The 24,582-nt window shown below is 42.9% G+C and overlaps 1 protein-coding gene across 2 annotated transcripts in view; it reads left to right on the forward strand.

The window, feature by feature from the left end:
• The window catches only part of LOC137324777 (ADP-ribose glycohydrolase MACROD1-like), an 812,403-nt gene that overhangs the window by 154,890 nt on the left and 632,931 nt on the right, over positions 1–24,582 (forward strand). The window lies entirely within an intron of this gene.

Here is a 24,582-nt window from a genome sequence, read left to right on the forward strand (position 1 = left end):
CTTCAGAATGCCAAATGAACCAGGTGCCTGCAATAATTTGGAATTGTAGCTAACAATCAAATTTAAAAACTGATGATCTGATCATTTATTTCATTGTTTGTGGGACCTTGCTGTGCGTAAATTGGCTGCCGCGTTTCCTATATTACAACAGTGACTACACTTCAGAAAGTACTTCAATGGTTGTAAAGTGTTTTGGGACGTCCTGAGGTCATGAAAGATGCTGTATAAATGCATGTCTTTCTTTCCTCACCCCTGTGCTCGCTGACCTACATTGGCTCCCGGTCCAGCAACGCCTTGATTTTAAAATTCTCACCCTTGTGCCTCTCCCTTCCCCATCTCTGTAACCTCCTCCAGCCCTATAACCCTCCGAGATCTCTGCACTCCTCCAATTCTGGCCTCTTGCGCATCCCCGATTTTAATCACTTCACCGTTGGCTGGCTGTGCCTTTCAGCTGCCTAGGCTCTAAGCTCTGGAATTCCCTCCCTAAACCTCTCTGCCTCTCTAGAGCATCTTAAAATCCTCCTTTTAAGATGCTCCTTAAAACCTACCTCTTTGACCAAGCTCTTGGTCACCTGTCCTAACATCTCCTTATGTGGCTCGGTATCAAATTTAGATTTGCTGTGAAGCGCCTTGGGACTTTTTACTACGTTAACGGCGCTATATAAATACAAGTAGTTGTTGGTGTTAATGGTAAGCATTCTGATCCCTGAATTTATCCCAACATTAAGGAACACCCTGACGTTAGTAGGTTTCATGGCAGATGGAATTCAGAGCCTGTGCAAAATCACTAGGCTGCAAATTGTCCTCATTGCCATAGGAACTTGATCACACAGGTACTTACGTCAATGGCATGGCAATGTGCAGGTTGCACAAAGAACTGGCATAGGCTGGATGGCATGCAACAATCTACGGTATTTGTTTCCAAACTAAGGTCCCTGGACCCTAGGGGCCATCTGACTTCTGTCAGTAGGACATCAGAATTCTGTGTTTAGCTGTAATCATGCTCCTACTTAGACAATTATTGCTGTTAAAATTTTCTGCAGTGATGGTACTGTTTACCCCTGGGTAGTTGATATTGTCTTTCAGAAGTTGAACGGGGTATCCTAGGACGTTGTTAATATTTGCAGAGTCCCCAAGAGCGTTGATATTTGCAGGGGGCCCCTGAGAGTGTTAATATTTGCAGGGGGGTCCTCAAGATGTGTCAATATTTGAAAGGGGCTCTACACAGAAAAGTTTGAAAACCACTGTTTTAGGGCATCCTGTAATGTAAGCATGGGCCACTGAAATTGGAGTCGGCATTCTGCATTCGGAGGCTTTGAACCTGAGGGAGTCGACGTAATTAAAGGTACTTGATTAATTTAAAATGACACTGTCTTTACCAAAAAAAGTGTTTACCCAAATCTTTTTTTGTTTGGTTTCCACTTGAAACCCTTCATTGTATTACTTAAACATGACAACATGATGACAAAATGATGCACTGCTCTTCTGGTTCTTTCCCCTCCCCAAATAGCAAAAGGTTAGCCAACATTTCTCCATGAAGATATTGTTTCTTTTAAGGGTTAGTCCCCTCGTGCTTGGCCCTGGAGGAACTGCACTCGGCATATTTTAGCAATGAGTCCCAGGTCAACAGCAATTACAGCACTGTAGATCTCGGACCCGTTTCTAAATGCAGCTGTGCAGATGTGCAGCAAGGATGGCAGCGCCGTGTCTCTTGTTGCCGAGCGACGGACATCAAAGGCTGAACACAGTGTTACAGCAGTACCCACTTACATTACGATGAATGCTGTTTCTCAAACACTTGGAAGAATTTACACTTCTGCTGCAAAATGAAGTAAAAGCTATTTTGACTGTGGCATGAAATTTGCATCTCAAATAAGGCTTTGTGGAAGAATAACTTGAGAACGAAAGAAAAGTTAAAAAGCAAGAAAAAACCTTTCAGTACCCTCTCTCATTTTAGCATCCAGCTGCACTTTGAACGCCACTAATGTTTAAGAAGAAAAAAAGAACTTGTATTTATGCGGCACCTTTCATGTCCTCGAGATGCCCCAAAGCACTTCACAGCCAGTGAATTACTTTTGAAATGTGGTCACTATTTTGTAGGCAGATGCGACAACCAATTTACGCACAGCAAGGTCCCATAGACAGCAATGAGATGAATGACAAGTTAATCTGTTTTTGGAGGTGTTGTCTGAGGGATAAATGTTGGCTGGGACACTGTGAAAACTCCCCTGCTCCTCTTTGAATGTCATGGGACCTTTTATGTCCACCTGAACAGACAAACCTCATTCGAGAAACGGCATCTCCGACACTACAGCACTCCCTCAGTGCTGAACTGACGTGTTAGCCTAGATTGTGCCCAAGTCCCTGGAGTGGTTCATCTTTAAATAAAGAAATTCATCCTAATAAACCTGTTTTAAATTAAACTTTCACAATTAATCCACTGGTCTGACCTTTCCAGTTTATTTTGAAGTAACATTCTAGGCTCATCTTATTTGTACTGTTTAATATTTTATACTTTGGTGCGATCCGTTACAGCATTTTTCTAAGTTGTGTCATTTCAAGAAATATATGTCACCAGTGCATAATGTGTGTGCTTATTTTTAAGTGTGATTTCTATAAAGATGACTGTGTGTTTTCCAAAGAGGTGCTAGTTTTTAAAATGAAGCCGAAATTGACTTGTCGTCACATTCTTAATGAGCATCTCAGCTGTGTCAATGACAGTCTTGGTCAAGCTGGTAAGGGTCATAAAAGATTTACAGTCCAATTTAGATTACCGGGAAGGTTATTGGTTTTGCAGACCAGAGGTCTGGAAAACTGCTTGTTGAACTGTGAACATCCCAAATCTGGAGCAAGTCTATGTGAACACTACAGCATTCCAAGAATTTGTGTTTTTCTTCAGATGGTCATATTGGCTTCTCTTACAAGAAGAGCAAGATTTTTTTTCCCAATAAAATGGTTGCAAATAATAATCATTATTACATTTTAATTTTTTTTGCCTTGACAATGTATAGTACAGATTTGAGGGGGAAAGAAACCTATAATGTCTATACCTAAACGCGCCCGTCTTGTCTGTCAAGTGATGTCTAGAATTAAGCAGTTAGAAATTTGTGCGTTAGACTTTTGTTTAGCTTTGTGTGCCAACCAGCCACACAAATAGCTACCTCAGCTGCTTGTCGTTTTCTCTGGTGGCAGTGGGAAAGTCTATAAATTGTGGAGTGCCCCACTGATGTAATCACAACCTGCTCTATCCGTTTCTTCCTTGGGGCTAGTCAAAGATAAACACTGGATGCTTATCTAATCAAGCATTACTTAAAAAGTAGGCCTGAATGTTGACTGGTGAAACTATGTAATTAGAGAATGGCACTTCCACATTTTCCTTAAAATCTTAAGTGCTTTTTGATTATTTTTCAGGACTTGTGTTCTATTAATTGCGTAAACTGAATGAGGGATAATAATATGCATTCATTAGTTCAAATGATTTTAATCCCTGTCTTTAATGGGATACTAAGTGTATCTGTTCTAGCAGCCAACGGCCAAAAATAGGTTTGCCGATGGTGGCATTTCAGTGCCGTTCTGTGGTAGCACCGGGTCTTTGCTATCTCACTGAAGTAGCCATTCTGTAATTAGTCTGAACAATGAGGTTTGGTGACCATTTTGATTCTGGGACTATCACATCCAAATTTGATGTTCTCATCTGGTGTCCATGCATACCGGTAACGAATGGGGGCAAGAACACCAATTGATTTCCAACATCCCCACCTTGCGTACTCCCGCCCCCCCCCCCCCCCCCCCCCTGGCCCGGGTAGAACTTTCAACTTGTTTGGTGGGGGGGTGGGGGGTGTAACCGGGTGGTAAGGAAAATCGGGCGGGGATGTGTGACGGGCGGCCCATCCACGACCGTCTGATTTACGCCGCGGCCAAAGTTGAAAGTTCCATCCTCTGAGCCTAGTTCTACTGCCCCCTCCCTCACTGCTCTGGCAGAGCTCAACACTGGTGACGGATTAAAACTGGGACTTCCTTGGTCCCTGTCGTTAATTGCTGCACCACACAGTGCATTTATCTGTTGAGCCGTAAAGGACCATCGGTGTTTGATTTGATTGAAACAGCATTACCCGTCCTGTATACCCACGTTGTACCCATTTTGTCAAGCCCACTGGCTGATTAACTGCATGTGTAATACTCACCGCGTCTGTACTAGCCTGTGAAGTGGGGAGTATATTTCAGGTAGTTACAGGTTTTTTTTAAAATTATGATTGATTCATTATGAAATGTTCCTTGTGTGATAATAGTTACCAACATTTTTATTGAAAAGCAAATTAAAACCGACCTTAGGAAACATTTCTTTATTCAGAAGGTGACAAACACTTGGAGCGATTTACCAGTTAAGGCTGTGGAATGAAGGGCCCGTATATAGTTAGATGCTTGGTTGGTGAGTTGAAATACTCGAGGGACAAGCTTAGTGGGCCAAATCGCCTATTCCCATTCGTAACATTTCCTTACATTGTCTTTTTAACCAAAGAATATAAGAAAAGTCGGGGATGAGAAAAGGCCATTAAAGCTTGTCAAGAGTGTGCGTTCATGCTCGCAGTATTCCTCAGAGAAAAGTCCCCTCAGCCTTCTCTGTTCGAGAGAAAAGAGCCCCAGCCTGTTCAGCCTTTCCTGATGGGCATAACCTCTCAGTTCTGGTACCACCCTGGTAAATCTTTTTTTGCACCTTCTCCAGTGCCTTTATAATCTTTATCATCAACCTGGGACCTCCCTGGGTTTGATGGCTCAGGTAATTGCTGCCTTCTAACCAGCTGAGCCTCCAATGCCTTTTAGTATAATCTTAACAATCTATTTCACTGTTTAATTATTTGTGTTCTATTGAGATAGTAATATATACGTGATAAAAAATAATAGATGGTAGAATAAACGAGACTAACTTAGTCAAGTGAGAATGATAAGCCACCTTTATTCTGATGATTTTTTTGTAATATGACATCTTAACACTTCAACTAAATTGGACTTGTTGACTAAACCATTTCAAATTGCATATACATCACAAATAAGTGTAATAACAAGAGAAATTGTAGTGTATACAATAAAGGATGGATTCAGTGAATGTTAGGTTTGTTCTAACATCAATTCCAAATGCACAAGAACATGTTCCAGATTGTTCTGGATGGCTAGTTTTTGCTTGGTGGCTGAACTTGGCGTGGAATGTTTTCATTAAATGTACATTACCCTATCAATGCGTGCAGTGTTACGTTTTGTGATTTAACATTATCTTAAGTGTGGTTGCTTAAATTGTGATGTTGCTCCTTGTTACGTGCAGCAAGATGGTTAAAATGTTACATTAAAAATCATGGCTCTCGCAACGCAAAGACATTTGAATCTGCTCACCATCTCAAATTGGTTAATAAAAACGTAATAAATCATTTAACCACCTGAGAGTGGGTGATTGAGGGTTTTATCGCTTCTCATTTTGTGTAATTCATCTCTCTTGCGAGCCAGGTGTTTGACGTGTATTGAAGAATATCCTTCATTGCTGCTTCTTGTTTGGATGCCCTCAATTGGGCTGGAACGCTAAATGTGATTGGCTCTTTTTATTATTGCCTGTTAATTGATGTTACTTAATTCCTCAGCAGGATTAATGATGGTGATATCTATGATCATTACTCGGTGACAATCACAGAGCACAGAACGCGGTCCACCAAACTGGTGCGCATCTACTTTTTATTTCCATAAAAATGATTTTTCTTATGCCTGTGAAATAAATCGAGTTCAGAGGCCTAAGACAGTTTTCTGTCTTTCTTTGGAAGGGTATCGTCTCTCTCGATTTGAAAAGTCCTCAAGTCTGAATTCTTTCTTTTTTTTTCTTTGAGACTTGCCTCTGCAATGTCCAATAGATTGGGAATAAAAAAAAGAACTTGCATTTATGTAGCGCCTTTCATGATCTCGGGATGTCTCAAAGCACTTTACCGCTAATGAAGTACTTTTGAAGTGTAGTCACTGCTGTAATGTAGGAAACACGGCAACCAATTTGTGCACAGAAGGGTCCCACAAACAGCAAGGTGATAAATGAATAGATAATCTGTTTAAGTGATGTTGGCTGAGGGATAATTATTGGCCAGGACTTCGGGGAGACCTCCCCTGCTCTTCTTTGAAATAGTGCCATGGGATTGAAATATATCCCATGCACCTCTCCAATCCTTAGTTAATTTTTCATTATAAGCTGCTTCAATATGTCCAGTGCAGTGTGGGTGATCTTTTTGTAAAAAAAAATCATTCCTAGGTGGAGGGAAGTGAAAATTGTGTTTACAGTCAGTGTTCACAGCCCCGACAGTTCAAAGGTGAACTGCTTATTAACGTAGCAGGTTTGACACGTGACGTTTTCTACACCGATTATTAATGCTTTTTCCGATCATCTAATTAAATGGCTATATATGGCTAGGATATTTTAATTGCAGTAACATTCTAAATATCCAGGCACTATCTTGCAAATGCCAAAGCAGTCTATACCTCAACGTACCTCCTCTGAATATTGTAAAACTAACCAATCTTTCTAATCTATAATGTAATAAAAGTCTTAAATATAGCTTTAAATCGGTCAGTGGCAATTAAAACTATCCGTAGCAGAAAAAACAATCAAGAGTCATGCTTTTAAAGTAAGAAACTTAAAACATACTGACTCGCTGAAAGGTGTATTCCACAGAAAGGCAACTCATTTAAAAGGCTGGAATTTCTATCAATCACATCACTGAATTGTTTTTTTTTTCTCCCCAGAGTGATTGCAGCCAGCATTTTTAATTCTGACCGAGCTGAAGGAATACGTCTCAGACCAACATTTATAATCTTAAAATACGACATAATTTGCTATAGGATCATTAAAATTTCCCAGAGAATTCCCTTTATTGTATTCAACAGTCTAAACTATTGTTTCTTTCTAAAGGTGTTCTACGTTGCAGGGGTCCATCACTCATTTTTCTCTTCTTGCTTCCGGCTGCATTTCTTTTCTTTTATTCGTTCGTGGGATGTGGGCGTCGCTGGCGAGGCCGGCATTTGTTGCCCATCCCTAATTGCCCTTGAGAAGGTGGTGGTGAGCCGCCTTCTTGAACCGCTGCAGTCCGTGTGGTGAAGGTTCTCCCACAGTGCTTATTCTAGGCTCTCTTACACGTTTCTTTTCCCGTACAATGCGGTCCAATGCGCGGGTGCAGCTTAAGGCCTTGTCTGCACGAGAACGGTACCTCAGAAATCCGTCTCCTTTATGCCACCATTTTGCCTCTTCCTTACCCACTCATTGACACTTCCACCTGCCTGCGATGTTCCACGTGCTGGTTCACCACCTGGTCACGAGCCCAGTCCGTTCTTTTTTGCTGCCAAAGCAGAAATGATCGGGGTGGGGTGGTGGGGGGGGAAAAAAAATGTAAGTGAACCATGACAGGAAGTAAACGTCAACCTCAAGAGCATAACGGTCGTAAAGAGAGAAGCAAGGCAAAGGTCAGGAAAGGAGAGAAAAGTCAACAACAACGGGAATGGTGGTACAATAATCAATAAAACCGGGCCTATATCGTTCCCTGCTAAGTGGTAATGACTACATATCCACGACCTCTTCTTCAAGGCATGCTATGCTCCTGTTCAAGAAATAGGAATTTATAGGGCACCTTTCACGACCTAAGGATGTCCCAAAATGCTTCACAGCCAATAAAATACTTTTGAAGCATAGTCTCTGTTGTAATGTAGAGAAACACCTTATCTTCCAATTCACCATGAACAATGTCATTGGAACATCAACAAAGAGCCTTTAACATAGTAAAATATCCCAAGGCGCCTCACAGGAGCGATTATCAAACAAAATTTGACACTGAGCTACGTGAGATATTGGGACAGGTGACCAAAAGCTTGGTCAAAGAGGTAGGTTTTAAGGAGCGTCTTAAAGGAGGAGAGAGAGGCGGAGAGGGTTAGGGAGGGAATTCCAGAGCTTAAGGCCCGGGAAGCTGAAGGCACGGCCGCCAATGGTGGAATGATTAAAATCGGGGATGCGCAAGAGGCCAGGATTGGAGGAGCGTAGGGAACCTGGAGGGTTGTAGGGCTGGAGGAGGTTACAGAGATCGGGTGGGGCGAGGGGCCATGGAGGGATTTGAAAACCAGGATGAAAATTTTAAAATCGAGGCATTGCCGGACTCTGAACCAATGTAGGTCAGTGAGCACAGGGGTGACGGGTGAACAGGACTTGGTGCGAGTTAGGATACGGGCAGCAGAGTTTTGGGTGAGCCCAAGTTTATGGAGGGTGGAAGATGGCTGAATAAAACACTGAAAATAAAATAAAATTACTCTAGTAACTTTTTAGTTGCAAAGTTTGGTCACGTTTTCTGTAATAGGCCTATAAAGTGATTTTTTGATGTGTAATAATACACTCAGGCTTTTGATTCAGTTCTTCTAATACTTTGTCACTGAATTCCTCCGTTAAATAGTTCATTTAATATTTGCCATTTTTCTGTTACACCAGAACTGTACACAGCATGGATCTGCAGATGCTTGATTGTTTGACATATCGCCATTCAAAGGACATAAATAGTTTAACCATTGTCTTCGATTACTTCAGTAAAATGGTTCTGGTCTCTGAATTATTAGATAATTGTTGAATACAGGTGTGGGCATGCCTGTCAGATTGTCAGAACTATTATCATTAATAATGTTCTTTTATCTATTTCTTTGATCTATAGATTTCGTTTATTGCTTATATTAATCTTGGTGACAGTGTGAGGGAGCTAAACTAACATCCGTAGAGATGGTCATTAACCTTGGGTAATTCAGCTTCAACTGTGCATATTATTTAGCTCTTTCTCACTGTCAAACTAAACGACTCCTCCAAGCCTATTCCCCAGATGGTGTCATCAACATTCAATGCTTTATTTGTTTGGTGTTAGTGTTTTTTTTTAATTGAATATATTTTACTGGGTTAATATTCGAAATGCAGAAGTTGACATTTGATCTTTAATCTCTTCTCTCCTTCACAAAGCCCCTTGCCCCTAATCCCACTGAGTCTCATTTCATCATCACTTCAATAATGTCCAATCTACAAAAATAAACATTAGCAAATAGCCCATTAGTTCTCTCCATGTAAGTGGAAAAGTACTTAATTATATAGCCTGTCGATAAACAAATGGGAATGTTGACTAGACTGCAAACTCTAGAAGCTGGAAAATATCACGGATGAGAGTCTTTTGAAAGAGGAGGCAGGGGTTCTCTCAATACCTTTTAGCTGAATCGTTACCAGAGCAAAAATACAAAAGTTCTGAGTACTTAATCCAAACTTCCATGTTTTTGCTAAGAAAATGGATTGCTGCAGGTCAGATTTCAGTTCGAGAAGTCAATGCAGAGTGCAGGAGTGTAGCTTCACATGCTCCCATTGCCTGTGAAGATCCTTTCTTCCCGACAAGCCATTGTTGGAAACCTTAGCTCATGCGTTCCTCATATGCAGAAGTTTAAATGTACAGTTCACCATTATCACCTGCAGTAAGCTTGCTGAATCGCTCATTAAGCTGTGGGAAACCTGAATCTTCGCATCGTTTCTACACTGTAATTTCCCCAAAGCCACTTTTGTATTGATACTGGGAGAACGTCACTATCCTTTTTTTCAGGTTGCATTTTCTGCCCACTCCGAAGGATGCTTTTGGGAAAATTCAGATCCCGAATCATGATGGAGGCCTGGAGTTCCCTCCTTTTATATTATCATGTGTTGTTGGCAGTAAGGTTACTGGACAGCTGCTGCCAACTGCACATGGTCAGCATAAAGGTGACTTTGACCTTCTGTGCCTCAGCAACTATTGAGGTCAAATTGGTGAGATGTCATTCCCAAAAGTGTCTCTAACTAAACATTTGTTCAGCCCACTTAATGTATCCTCAGAAAGCCTACACATAAAGCTTTCGCTAAACATTGAAGTGTGTTTGTTAATGCTAATTGGAGCATTAGTCCAGATGGATGAGAATTGGCTTGGCTTGAGAAGATAGTGTGGTGATCAATGTAAAATACATGGCCTGGGAAAAAGTAACCACAGGTATATATTTACATAAATTTGTTGATATGGAACAGATTGACTGTAGTATAAATTTGCTGATGAGACAAGGCTCTTTTGGGCAAGCAATGAGTGGAATAGATACTGGTTATCTTCAGAGAGACTTGAACCAGTTATGTAGATGAACTGAGATCTAGCAGATGGACTTTAATTTGGATAAATCTGAAGCACTTTTTGTTTTTGATTCCTTTGGCAGAGGTCAAAAAGCAAAAGGATTTAGGAGTGGTCATTTGATGATCCCCTGGAAAGATCTGGCTGGTATGAGGTAGTTATTTAAGAAGGGAATTGGGTACGGGGGTGGGAGGTTGCATCTGGAGGGCACTAGATGACACATCAGAACAAGTTATACTGACACTGAACAAATCAGCGCTGAGGGCATTCTGAAGTACAACAAGCAGTTTGGGTCCTCCGACCCTCAGAAAAGATATAGATGCACTAGAAGGGGCTCAGAGAAGAGTGACCAAGATGATTCCCAGCCTTAGGAGACTAAATTATGAGGAAAGACGCAAGCAACTAACTTATTTTCACTAGGGAAAGAAAACTGAGGGGAAACATGATACAGCTATTCAAAATAATGAAAGGCATGGATGAGGTGGAAGTAAACCAGCTATTTATTTTGGACCACAAACATAGTCCTAGAGGGCACAATAACCAGGTTCGCAATCCTCAAGCAACGATAGAGAATGGAAGATAAAACATTTTCCCTGTAGGATCTTGGACATGTGGAACAAATAACCAGAGAAGGTGAAATAGAAAGGAAAAACTGCTGGAAATCTCGGTGGGAAGGAGAGTGCGTAAAATGCTGGAAATGCACAGCAGGTCAGTCCGCATCTGTGAAGGGAAAAGACAGGTTATGATGTTTCGGGTGGGTTCTGCTGAAAGGCGCACAACCAAAATATCATAACCTGCCTCTTGTCTTTATAGATGCTGACTGACCACCTGCATATTTGGGGTCGGATGGCATTTTTAAAGAGCTGAATTTTTATTGGTTGAGAAGCTGGCATAGACCATTTGGGCTGAATGGCCTGTTTCTGCACTGTAGACTTAATGTAATTCAATGTAAATTCTTTTTTTCCAACTGTTGGTCAGGACGAGCATCTTAAATGCTGATATGTGCAACTTGATCTAAAGAGGGTAGTCTAAGCTGATTTTTTTGCTGTAAAGTTGATGCATTGATCTCAATCCCAATTTTGGATTTGTCAGACATCTGAAGTATTCCACCTCTAACATCGCCCACCTCCGTCCCTGTCTGAACTCATGTGCTGCTGAGACACTCAACCATGCCTAAGTTACCTCTAGACTCGACGATTCCAATGCTCTCCTGGCCGGCCTCCCATCTTCCACCCTCCATAAACTTGAGCTTATCCAAAACTCTTCTGCCCACATCCTAACTCGCACCAAGTCCCGTTCACCCATCACCCCCTATGCCCGCTGACCTACATTGGCTCCCGGTCCAGGAATGCTTAGATTTTAAAATTCTCACCCTTGTTTTCAAATCCCTCCATGGCCTCTCCCCTCCCTATCTCTGCAACCTCCTCCAGCCCGATAACCCTCCCAGATCTGGGCTCCTTCAATTCTGGCCTCTTGCGCATCCCCGATTTTAATTGCTCCACCATTGGGCACCGTGCCTTCAGCTGCCCAAGCCCTGAGCTCGGAATTCCCGAAATCTTTTCTACTCTCTACCCCTCTCTCCTCCTTTTAAGACACACCTTAAAACCTACCTCTTCGACCAAGCTTTTGGTCACCTATCCTAATATCTCCTTACGTGGCTCGGTGTCAAATTTTGTTTGATAACCGTTCCTGTGAAAGGTGATATGTAAATACAATTTGTTGTTATTATGGTTGAAAGAATACTCACTCTAATGCAGTATATCTGCCCTCCGGTGATGGCCAGAAGCTCAAGTTTGAAGTTGCTGACTTTTGCACTTGCCTGTCACCAATCCCCTCTCACTTCCACAAAGGATTATGTAAACGTTATGTATGGGGAAACAGCAAGGCAAACCTGGTGGACTGCTCTGTCCTGAATGTTGTTGAACTCCCTGAGTGTTGCTGAATCAATCAGGGTGACCATTCCATCAAATAGCTGACTTCAGCCATGTAAATGGAGGAGAGAGGGGTTGAAGTGTCAGGGGGTGAGCTGTTTTTTTGCAGAGTACTCAGCCTCTATCCTGCTCTTGGAGCCATGTTGTTGATGTGGCTGGTCTATAAGGAATAGGAGCAGGAGTCGGCCATTCGGCCCCTCGAGCCTGCTCCACCATTCAATAAGATCGTGGCCGATCTTCAGCGTCAACTCCACTTTCCTGTCCGATATCCCATATCCCTTGATTCCCTTAGAGTCCAAAAATCTATCGGTCTCTGTCGTATACTAAACGACTGAGCATCCACAGCTCTCTGGGGGAGAGAATTCCAAAGACTCACAATCCTCTGGGTGAAGAAATTTCTCCTCATCTCGGTCCTAAATGGCCGACCCCTTATCCTGAGATTAAGTCCAGTTAAGCTTCTGCTCATTGGTGACCCAACAGAATGTTGTGCGGGACTCGATGATGCTGGGGCCAATGAAGGTTGGAGGAGGTTAGAATCATAGAATCGTTACAGCACAGAAAGAGGCCATTCGGCCGATCGAGCCCATGCCGGCTCTTTGTAAGAGCAATCCAGTTAGACCCATTCCCCCGCTCTTTCCCCGTAGCCGTGCAAATTTTTTCCCTTCAAGTATTTATCCAATTCCTTTTTGAAAGCCACAATTGAATCTGCTTCCACCACCAGATCATAACTGCTCGCTGCGTAGAAAGCTTTTCCTCACGTTGCCTTTGGTTTTTTTTGTCCATCACCTTAAATCTGTGTCCTCTGGTTCTCGACCCTTCCACCAATGGGAACAGTTTCTATTTATTTACTTTATCTAAAACAGTGATGATTTTGAACACTGGTTGTTAGGTTATTTGGGCTTCTCTTGCTGGAGGTGGCCATTGCCTGACACTTATGTGGTGTGAGTGCAACTTGTCAGCCTAAGCCTGCATGTTATTCAGGCCCTACAGCGGGCACTCACAGGCTACTTCATTATTCGAGAAATTGTGAATGGAGCTGAACGCTATAGTATCAGCAAACAGCCTCACGACTGATGTTATGATGGAGGAGTTGAATGGGTAGTTCAAAGAGGAAGAGGTTGGGGTGGTATTGGCATTGAAGGGTGGTAGGCAGGGGAAGGGGTAAAGGGAAGGTGATGGGTTAGAGAGCGCAATGGGAGCGAGGCTAAACATGAGTGATGTGGCACAGAATATTGAGGAAGCCACCGAGGGCCACAATATTTTGGCAACCCCCACCGGACAGGGAAACCTGCAGCAGTCGGCGGCTCCTTTCCCCACCACACCACACCACACCACCCACCCACTTCCCACCAGAAAAGAACGAAGAAAAAGAGAGAGAAAAACAAAATAGAGGAAGAGAAAAGGGTTTGAGCGAGAAGTAAAAGAGCAAGAGAGACAAAAGCGTAAGAGGAGAGACCGAAGTAAAAGAGGAAAGATAGAGACAAATAGCAACACAAAGAAACAGAGACAATATTCTTCAACTTATAGTATGCAAGACCATGGGAGATCCAGCAGTTAGTAGCAAAAATCTACTGAAGACATTTTTGCAATGATATTTGAAGAAAGCTAGTGCATCTTTCAAACCTGCGAAACTTTGTAATGGTTAGTAAACGTCATTTGGAGGCAAGTTTAAGAACACCTTGCAACGAGTGCCTAAATTAATCTCACTTAGGAGAGCCTTCTGAAAGGGAGCGAGAAGTGTCCTTCAACCCTTGTGTCTGCCTGATTTGAATGTAGGTCTCCGAGGTGAGAATGCGACACACTGTGCCTCGCAGTTCCTTTTGTGCATTAGTTTTTAATTGCTCTCCTTTTTTAAGGGACAGATGTTGGTTCCTGTGGTGTATGACACAGTGCGATGTTGTGTCTAAGTAAAATTAATAATGTCACAGGAATTTTTGAGGTTGATCCAGAGCAAGATGAAAAAGGCAAGAGTGCTGCTTTCCTGAAGTACACAAGCAAGCAAGCACATTCCAATGAATAGACCACATGAATGCGTGGCTGCAGGGATGGTGTGGGAGGGAGGGATTTAGATTCCTGGGTCATTGGGATCGGTTCTGGGGAAGGTGGGACCTGTACAAGCGGGACGGGTTCCACCCGAGCAGGACCGGGACCGATGTCTTCGTGGGGGGGGTTTGCTAGTGCTGTTGGGGAAGGTTTAAACTAGAACGGCAGGGGGATGGGAACCTGAGCAGGGAAACAAGGATAGAAACAAAAGACAGAAAAGGAAGAAGCAATCGTGGAAGGCAGAGAAAACAAGGGCGAGAAACAAATAGGGCCATAGGGCAAAATAAAACTAAGATGACTAGCAATCTTAAAAAGACAAGTCTAAAGGCATTGTGTCTTAATGCGCGGAGCATTCGCGATAAGGTAGATGAATTATCAGCGCAGATAGATATTAACGGTTATGATATAGTTGCGATTACAGAGACATGGCTGCAGGGTGACCAAGGATGGGAACTGAACATCCAGGGGGGGTATTCAATATTTAGGAAGGACAGGCAAAAGGGGAAAGGAGGTGGGGTAGCGTGTTAGTAAAGGAGGAAATCAATGCAATAGTGAGGAAGGATATTGGCTCGGAAAATCACGATGTGGAATCTGTCTGGGTGGAGCTAAGAAACACCAAGGGGCAGAAAACGTTGGTGGGGGTTTTCCATAGGCCCCCAAACAGTAGTGGAGATGTAGGGGAGGGCATTAAATAGAAAATTAGAGACACATGCAAGAAGGGTACAACTATAATCATGGGTGACTTTAATATACATATAGATTGGTCAAATCAAATTAGCAATAATACTGTGGCAGAGGAATTCCTGGACTGTGTACGTGATGGTTTTCTAGACCAATACGTTGAGGAACCAACTAGAGGACAGGCGATCCTAGACTGGGTATTGTGCAGTGAGAAAGGAGTAATTAACAGTCTTGTTGTGAGGGTGCTCTTAGGGAAGAGCAACCATAACATGATAGAATTCCTCATTAAGATGGAGAATGAAGTAGATGAATCCAAAACTAGGGTCCTGAATCTAAATAAAGGAAATTATGAAAGTATGAGGTGCGAGTTGGCTATGATAGATTGGGGAACTTTACTAAAAGGGATGACGGTGGATAGGCAATGGCTAATATTTAAAGAACGTGTGCAGGAATTACAACAATTATTCATTCCTGCCTGGCGCAAAAATAAAACAGGAAAGGTGGCTCAACCGTGGCTTACAAAAGAAATTAGGGATAGTATTAGATCCAAAGAGGAGGCATATAAAATTGCCAGAAAAAGCGGCAAGCCTGAGGACTGGGAGCAGTTCAGAATTCAGCAAAGGAGGACAAAGAGATTGATTAAGAGGGGAAAAATAGAGTATGAGAGTAAACTAACAGGGAACATAAAAACTGACTGTAAAAGCTTCTATAAATATGTCAAGAGAAAAAGATTAGTGAAGACAAATGTAGGTCCCTTACAGTCAGAAATGGGGGAAATTATAATGGGGAACAAAGAAATGGCAGAACAATTAACCACATACTTTGGTTCTGTCTTCACAAAGGAGGACACAAATAACCTCCCGGAAATGTTAGGGAACCAAGGGTCCAGCGAGAGGGAGGAACTGAAGGAAAATAGTATTAGTAAAAAAAAATAGTGCTAGGGAAATTAATGGGGCTGAAGGCTGACAAATCCCCAGGGCCTGATAATCTACATCCCAGAGTACAAAAGGAAGTGGCCCTGGAAATAGTGGATGCATTGGTGATCATCTTCCAAAGTTCTATAGACTCTGGAACAGTTCCTACAGATTGAAGGTGGCAAATGTAACCCCACTATTTAAAAAAGGAGGGAGAGAAAAAACAGAGAATTACAGACCAGTTAGCCTAACATCAGTAGTGGGGAAAATGCTAGAGTCTATTATAAAAGATGTGATAACAACACTTGGAGGGCATTAACGGGATTGGACACAGTCAGCAGCATGGGTTTATGAAAGGGAAATCATGCTTAACAAATCTACTGGAGTTATTTGAGGATGTAACTAGTAGAATAGATAGGGGAGAACCAGTGGATGTGGTGTATTTGGATTTTCAGAAGGCTTTTGATGAGGTCCCACACAAGAGGTTAGTGTGCAAAATTAAAGCACATGGGATTGGGGGGAATATACTGGCATGGATTGAGAATTGGTTGACAGACAGGAAACAGAGAGTAGGAATAAACGGGTCTTTTTCCGGGTGGCAGGCAGTGACCAGTGGGGTACTGCAGGGATCAGTGCTTGGGCCCCAGCTATTCACAATATATATCAATGATTTGGATGAGGGAATGAAATGTGACATTTCCAAGTTTGCAGACGACACAAAGCTGGGGTGGAATGTGAGCTGTGAGGAGGATGCAAAGAGGCTCCAATGTGATTTAGACAAGTTGGGTGAGTGGGCAAGGACATGGCAGATGCAGTATAACGTGGATAAATGTGAAGTTGTCCACTTTGGTTGTAAAAACAGAAAGGCAGATTATTATCTGAATGGTGACAGATTGGGAAAGCGGGAGGTGCAATGAGACCTGGGTGTCCTTGTACACCAGTCGCTGAAAGCGAGCATTCAGGTGCAGCAAGCAGTTAGGAAGGTGCATGGTATGTTGGCCTTCATTGCAAGAGGATTTGAGTACAGGAGCAGGGATGTCTTACTGCAGTTATACAGGGCCTTGTTGAGACCACATCTGGAGTATTGTGTGCAGTTTTGGTCTCCTTATCTGAGGAAGGATGTCCTTGCCATGGAGGGAGTGCAACGAAGGTTTACCAGACTGATTCCTGGGACGGCAGGACTGACGTATGAGGAGAGATTGGGTTGACTAGGCCTATATTCACTAGAGTTTAGAAGAATGAGAGGTGATCTCATCGAAACATATAAAATTCTAACAGGACCAGACAGACGAGATGCAGGGAGGATGTTCCCGATGGCTGGGGAGTCCAGAACCAGGGGTCACAGTCTCAGGATACGGGGTATGCCATTTAGAACCGAGATGAGGAGAAATTTCTTCACTCAGAGGGTGGTGAACCTGTGGAATTCTCTACCACAGAAGGCAGTGGAGGCCAAGTCATTAGATGTATTCAAGAGGGATATGGGGAAAAAGCGGGAACAGGGCACCGAGTTAGACAATCAGCCATGATCATTTTGAATGGAGGAGCAGCCCGAAGGGCCGAATGGCCTACTCTTGCTCCTATTTTCTATGTTTCTATGAAAGACTTCAAAATAGTGAAAATGATTTAAAACCGTTAAGTTTTGTTTTTGCTGCCTTCTACCAGCACATCCTCAAGGCCACAGAAATGCTGTCCTCCGTTGTAAGAGCAAAATGGGCTAGGATGCGAGACATTTCTACACACTCGATCAATACTGCTTCCTGGTTGACCCACCAAGAGGCACAGTTACATGGTACTGGAAAACGAAACTCTTCACCAGAGGGTCTGGCGAGGCTAACAAACTCTTCTAGGGAGACAGACTGCAAATACGAGGATTCAAGCTCCACTTCTCCAGCTCCAGGTTCCAGCAGTTGCACTGTGACATAGAGATACATGGGACATGATTTTATCGGGGAGGGGAGGGGGGAGTTCCTGTCGGAAAACCGGAACTTCGGGTTTCCCGGACGTCCTTAACGATTTTGACGTAAGGGCGTGTTTTATTTTTCTGTTGTACGTTTCCCCCCCCCCCCCCCCCGTAGGGCAGGCCTGAATGACAGGCTGGCCTCAATCGGACGGGAGAAGAGGACGTGAAAAGGCAAGTGTTAGATTGGGGGGTGGGGGGGGGGGGGGGGGGGGTGTGCAGGGGTCAGTCATTGGGGTGGGTGTCTGTCATGGGGGTGTCAGTCATCAGTGGAGAGGGGGGGGGGGGGTCAGGGTCGGAGATCACTGGGTGGGAGGGGTCACTGCAGGTAGGCTTGGGGGAAGCACTCCTGCTCCTCCGGGCCCACAAGCTGTGCTATAAAGGCACTTACCTGCAGTTTCGGGCCTTCTCACCTCCTCTCGCGTGGTGAGAAGGGGGAAGGCCGGGAATCCCGGCCCTCGGGTTAAAAACAAAGAATCTGTCAAAACGGAGGCCCGCAGCCTCCTTGAAAGCTTTCGATGACCGACCCGCCTCCTGAGAGCGGGTTGGTTGCCCGCCCCTCGTCCCTCCTCCGTTAAAACCGGAAGTGGGCTGGTTGGGGACAGGTTTTAGATTTTTAAAATTTTTACTGCCCCCAACCCACCCGTTTTTCCCATTTAGAATCATGCACTTCGGTCTATTCCTGTACTGTAGACTCTTTCGGCCCAACTGGTCCATGCCAGTGTTTATGCTCCACATGAGACTCCTCCCACCCCTCGTCATCTAGCCCGATCAGCATACCCTTCTGTTCCTTTCTCCCTCGTGTTTATCTAGCTTCCCCTTAAATGCATCGATGCTATTCGCCTCAACTACTCCTTGTGGTGGCGAGTTCCATATTCCAACCGTTTTCTGGGAAAGACGTTTCTCCTGAATTCTCCATTGGATTTATTAGCGACTATTTTATTTTTATGACCCCTAGTTTTGGACTCCCACACAAGTGAAAACATCTTCTCTACATCTACCCCATCAAACCAAGGGCAATTAGGAATGGCCAATAAATGCTGGACTCGCCAGCGACGCCCACATCCCATGAGCGATTTTTTTTTTAAAAACCCTTTCATAATCTTGAACACCTCTATCAGGTCACCCCTCAGCCTTCTCTTTTCTAGAGAAAAGAGCCCCAGCCTGTTCAGCCTTTTCTGATGGGTATAACCTCTCAGTTCTGGTACCACCCTGGTAAATCTTTTTTGCACCATCTCCAGTGCCTCTCTAATCCTTATCATCAACCTGGGACCTCCCTGGGTTCGATGGCTCAGGTAATTGCTGCCTTCTAACCAGCTGAGCCACGAATGCCTTTAAGTATAATCTTAACAATCTATTTCACTGTTTAATTATTTGTGTTCTATTGAGATAGTAATATATACGTGATAAAAAATAATAGATGGTAGAATGTAAGTGAGACTAATTCAGTCAAGTGAGAATGGTAAGCCACCTTTATTCTCATTTTTTTTTAATATGACATCTTAACACTAACTAAATTGGACTTGTTGACTAAACCATTTCAAATTGCATATATATCACAAATAAGTGTAATAACAAGAGAAATTGTAGTGTATACAATAAAGGATGGATTCAGTGAGTGTTAGGTTTGTTCTAACATCAATTCCAAATGCACAAGAACATGTTCCAGATTGTACCGGATGGCTAGTTTTTGCTTGGTGGCTAAACATAGCATTGAATATTTTCATTAAATGTACATTACCCTATCAATGCGTGCAGTGTTATGTTTTGTGGCTTAATATCATTATATTAAGTGTGTTTGCTTAAGTTGAGTTTTGGTCTCCCCTACAAGTGGAAACATCTTCTCTATGTCTACCCAAGCAAACCCTTTCATAATCTTAAAGGCCTGTATCAGGTCACCCCTCAGCCTTCTCTTTTCATAGAATCAAAGAATAGCTGCATCACAGAAAAAGGCCATTTGGGCCATCCAGCCCGTGCCGGCTCTTTGTAAGAGCAATCCAGTTAGTCCCATTCCCCCGCTCTTTCCCCGTAGCCTCTCGCTTGAACCCTTTTTTTCCCTTCAAGTATTTATCCAATTCCTTTTTGAAAGCCACGATTGAATCTGCTTTCACCACCCTTTCAGGCAGCGCATTCCAGATCATAACCACTCGCTGCATAAAAAAGTTTTTCCTCATGTCGCCTTTGGTTCTTTTGCCAATCACCTTAAATCTGTGTCCTCTAGTTCTTGACCTTTCCGCCAATGGGAACAGTTTCTCTTTGTTATCCCTTCATAATTTTGAACACTTCTATCAAATTTCTTCTTCACCTTCTCTGCTGTAAGGAGAACAACCCCAGCTTCTCCAGTCTCTCCACGTAACTGAAGTCCCTCATCCCTGGAACCACTCTAGCAAATCTTTTTTGCACTCTCTCCAAGGCCTTCACATCCTTCTTAAAGTGCAAGAGAAAAGAGCCCCAGCCTGTTTAGCCTTTCCTGTTAAATATCAGTTTTGTATGAGTAATCTAGACATACCAAAGTCTGGACCAAATTTTAACACCTGTATTGCCTCTTTACATAAACCCACGCAGCTGCATTTCATAAAAGCGTTTAGAGGTTACATAATGAGATCATGTCGTGTTTAACAATGTTATTTTTATATGAATAAAAAAGGCCCTGTTAGAAAGGGGGGAAAAATTGATGTTTGAACATCAGAATGTTGATGTGCAGTATATTGTTTTTTTTTAAGATGGTTGGACTCGATACAATTTCTGTCAAATGATTGGCACTTGTTACAACTATTGTGGTTTTGCTCGATGAGCTTGGAATGTGTCTACTCCACAATAGTAACTGAGTTCCTTTCAGAAAATCCAACCAAATAATGTTAAATGAGATTGGCTCCGAAAGAATCGAGTGTGGATATTGTGTGATTGATTTGCAATTGTGAGAATCACAATTGACATCTTTGGGAATCATCAGTTCAGTCGACTGGACAGTTAAATGTGGCAATCTCTGTCGCAAGCAGTTGTAGTTTAAGGACACGTATCACCTTCAGGCAAAGTAACCGATATCACAACACATGTTCTATTTCCCTTCAGCAAATTAGAAGTACAGTAATCCAGCAACTCAGTCGCAGATTGCCGTGGGCTGCTGAAGCAGTGCAGTGAGAGGAAATTAAACATCAAGGATTTTCCTTGTGAGAATTGGAAATTTCTCTCTGGGAGTTACAGCAGTGTTGTATATACATTAAGAATGCATGCAGCCCTGCTGCTGGGATGCTTCCGCAACGTGTCGGAACATGAATTTAATTACTAAACCTTTAGCAGCTGGAAGATAAAAGAATTTTGCAATCATTCCGTTTATGGATCGACTTCCTACATCTATAGTTATGAGTTGTGTGGTTTTGATTTTTTGTGAAGCGCACACGTTTAAGTGGGAGCAAATTTTTAATAAATAAATGACTGCTTCAGGTGAGCTGGAAACTTCAGGTGGGTTGGTTTTGTTACATAATCAATCTTCATTAGTGCATGGCTTTGTTTAAAGACTTTAATTATACTTAGTGTATATGTGAGGAAGGTGCAAGGCTTAATGCTAATTACATCAGCATTAACATATTTAGTAAATATATTCCCTTTTCAACTTCCAGGCAGTTTTAGATTTTCCTCCTCTGTAGGATTTAAGGCCTGATTTTACCTGTCGCTCCCTCTGCCTGGTAAGGGTCTTAACATTGGGGGAGGGTTGGGGTTTGTGCTGCAATGCTGATCTGGTCCTCCACCCCCCCCTGCCTACCCACCCCCCCCCCCCCCCCGGTCACAATCCGATGATGGGACACGCACACCATTTTAACTGCAGGCCGAAAGGTGGCCTGCGGGGCCCTGGCCACAGGAGCCCCAGGTAAGTGATTTTATTTTTCATTTCAAAGTTCCTTTAAGGACCGGGAGAAGCAGGAGTGCTCTTCCTGTCTCACAAGGATATCATGGCCTTCGCTGCCCCAGGCATCCACCTTCCCCATTCCTGAGCAGGGGAGTGGGACTAATTGGATAGCATTTTCACAGGCACGATGGGCTGAACAGCCTCCTTCTGTGCTGTATCATTCTGTGACTCACTTTGTCGGGGACTGTTTCCGTGGGTACCTGACAATGCCCTTAACCCCCTCCCCCCTCTTCCCCTATGAATTTCGACTCTGGCTTTGGGTGAGAGTCAGTATTGGAGGATGCGATTGAGGCCCATGAGTTAAAATCTCTCGGGCATCACACTCCAAGGGTGCCCGATTCCTTCGCCGAGTTAAGATCGGGGCCCTAATCGTCGACCGCTGGAAATTAATAGTTTTTGTGATCTTCTAAAACCACTTGCTGTTGAAGAAATGTTTATGGCAAACCGTTATTCTTCACGGAAAAATGCTGGTTATCTGCAGCAGGCCAGTCAGCATCTGTGAAGAGAAAAGACAAGTTGATGCTTTGATATATCCATCAGCCCTGACCTGCTGTATATTTCCAGCGTTTTGTATTTATATTTCCAATTTCCAGCATTAGTATTTTAAAGTTTTTATTCTTCCCTTGGTGCTTTTTAAAGGGAGAAGTAAAAAGGAGTCAGCATACCATTCTGCTTTGCAAATTGCCTGTAAAAGGTTCTTTTGATTAAAGAATAGCCCTTCATTCACTCTTGGACTTGACTTAACCTGGTAGATACAAAATTTGTCCAAACAAATGTCGACTTTGATTTTTAGTGGTGAGAGAGGGTTGGAGATGATTTTGTTCTTCAGGGGAAGGGTATGGTTTTCCTTTGAACTTATCAAAAGCTTTCACTTTTTTTACAAGTCAACTTTCTAACGAAGCCACTTTGAATTCAGTTATGTTAATGAATCTCTTTTTTTGGCTGTCAGTCAGATGTCTGCTTGTTCTGCTCAAATGAGAAATACCACTTGAACAAATGTGCAAGTCTTCATGAAGTTAGTGCTTTTTAAACGGTAGAAGTTGGCCCATGGAGGTTTGTAGCTCAGATTGTTTTGAAATGCTTGAGGCAAACAGGAATATTACTTGTCTGTTTGGCTTGCAGCTTTCAATCTTCAGTAATCACGATTGTACTTTCTTCTCTTATTCCTTCATTTTGCTTACTATCAGCATGACACACAAATAATGGCACAGCTTAAAAGTTTCTCAGCATTGTCAGGTCAAGCTGTGGTTGCCATAGCTATGGCTTAGATCCTTGGGTCAGAGGGCAAATGGATTAATGATGTCGGACACATCTTTTGAACTTTTTCAACACCATTTTATTGTGTATTGAGCACATTAGATATGACAAAGGGTTTTTGATTGTTGCAAATAGGCAGATCTTTGGAGCCAGCTTTTCGATTGGAGTCTTACACTGTCACAGCGGAATGCATAACAGAGAGAGAGAGAGAGAGAGAGAAAAGCATGCGTGGTGGTGATCAGCCGCACCTTGTTAGATCTCATGTGGCAGAAGCAAATTGCGAGCAAGTGGAGAAGCAGCTGATATCACCCGAGTATCTCTCCTCTCCCTCCGTTTTCTGATCATTTTACTCATCCTTCTGTTCATTGGCCCTCAGTATGCAAACGTTGACAAATGGTGGCATCCAAGTATACAATGAAGGAAAGCAATCTTTATATCAGACAAAAAAACCTATTTTTTAGCTATTCTAAAAATACAAAAATGGCATATGGACAATTTCGTAAACAGTTATATTTATCCTTTTTTTGGCCTTTACCTGTCACTATTAACTTTTAATTTGAAGTATTTATTTTACAAAATCTTTTTATTTCAAGCTAAAGTGATTTTAATTCTTTATTTGGGCTTTGGTTTCTTTCTGCAATTGTATTTCTTTCTTATCTGTTTGCAGTATTAACATTGAGGTTTTCTGGGAGGGTAAAGTCCAGTCTTGGTCTGATCAGTTTAGGAAATCTTGTAACTTTATCTTAGCGAGAGCATTTTAGCTTTTTGTATGTCGCAGTTGCCATATTAAGTGCGTGTACTTAACTTGAGTTAAAAATAGAATCTCTCGTCTCTTGAGCTTAAAGCTGAAATCATTACTGTGAAAGTGCAGCGGTAAAAAGGTATTTGATGGAATTTCCATACTCAAGTTCAATATATTCCTCATACTTTTCCACTTAGTTGGCCAATAAGGCTGTGGGAAGGAAGGATGGAAGTAAGATACAAAATGGTACACCGTTCGTGAAAATGTTAACATTGCAATGGTTTCAAAAAGGGTGCATTTGTTCAAACAAGGCAAGGCAGCAACTTTCCACACTGAATGGGGCTAATTTTCATCTTCAGGTGTAAATCAGTTCTAATTTGCAATTGTGAGCCTGATTTAAAATTAACAGCTGCCGGCCGGGATTCCCAGGGCTTGGGGGAACCCGGCAGCGAAATGGAGGTGAGAGCTTGCCAGCTCAAGAAGGTAAGTGCTTTTTAACAGCACTCCTTGTGGGCCAGGAGGAGCAGAGGGCTCCCCCCTCAAGGAAGCCTTTGGCCTCTCTCCTGCGGATTGCAGCCTCTTCTTACCAAGCCCCGATCCCAGACCCTCATCTCTCCCTCTTGATTGCCCACCCCACCAGGCCAAGCCCCGCTTTCTTCCTCCCTTCCTCCCGATTGCCAGGCTCTGACTCTTTTTTTCCCACCCCCCGATATCTCCCGATTGCCGGGGACCCTCTCCAATAGTCCTCGACTGCGACCTCCTGCCGCTGGTTTTCATTCCCGGTAGCCGACTGGCTGCCGGGCGGGAAACAGAAGAATAAAATGATAATCAGGTCCTGCCGATATCGAGGATATGAGTGGCAAATGTCATTTTTTGTGCGTTTGCTGGCATGTTTTTCATGTTAAAATAATTGTATAATTTAGCAATGTTTGTTGGGAAAAATTTACAAAGCTGGTTTAAAAATTGTTAACTTACAAA

The sequence above is a fragment of the Heptranchias perlo genome, chromosome 8, assembly GCF_035084215.1.
Source record: "Heptranchias perlo isolate sHepPer1 chromosome 8, sHepPer1.hap1, whole genome shotgun sequence".
NCBI classification, from domain to species: Eukaryota; Metazoa; Chordata; class Chondrichthyes; order Hexanchiformes; family Hexanchidae; genus Heptranchias; species Heptranchias perlo.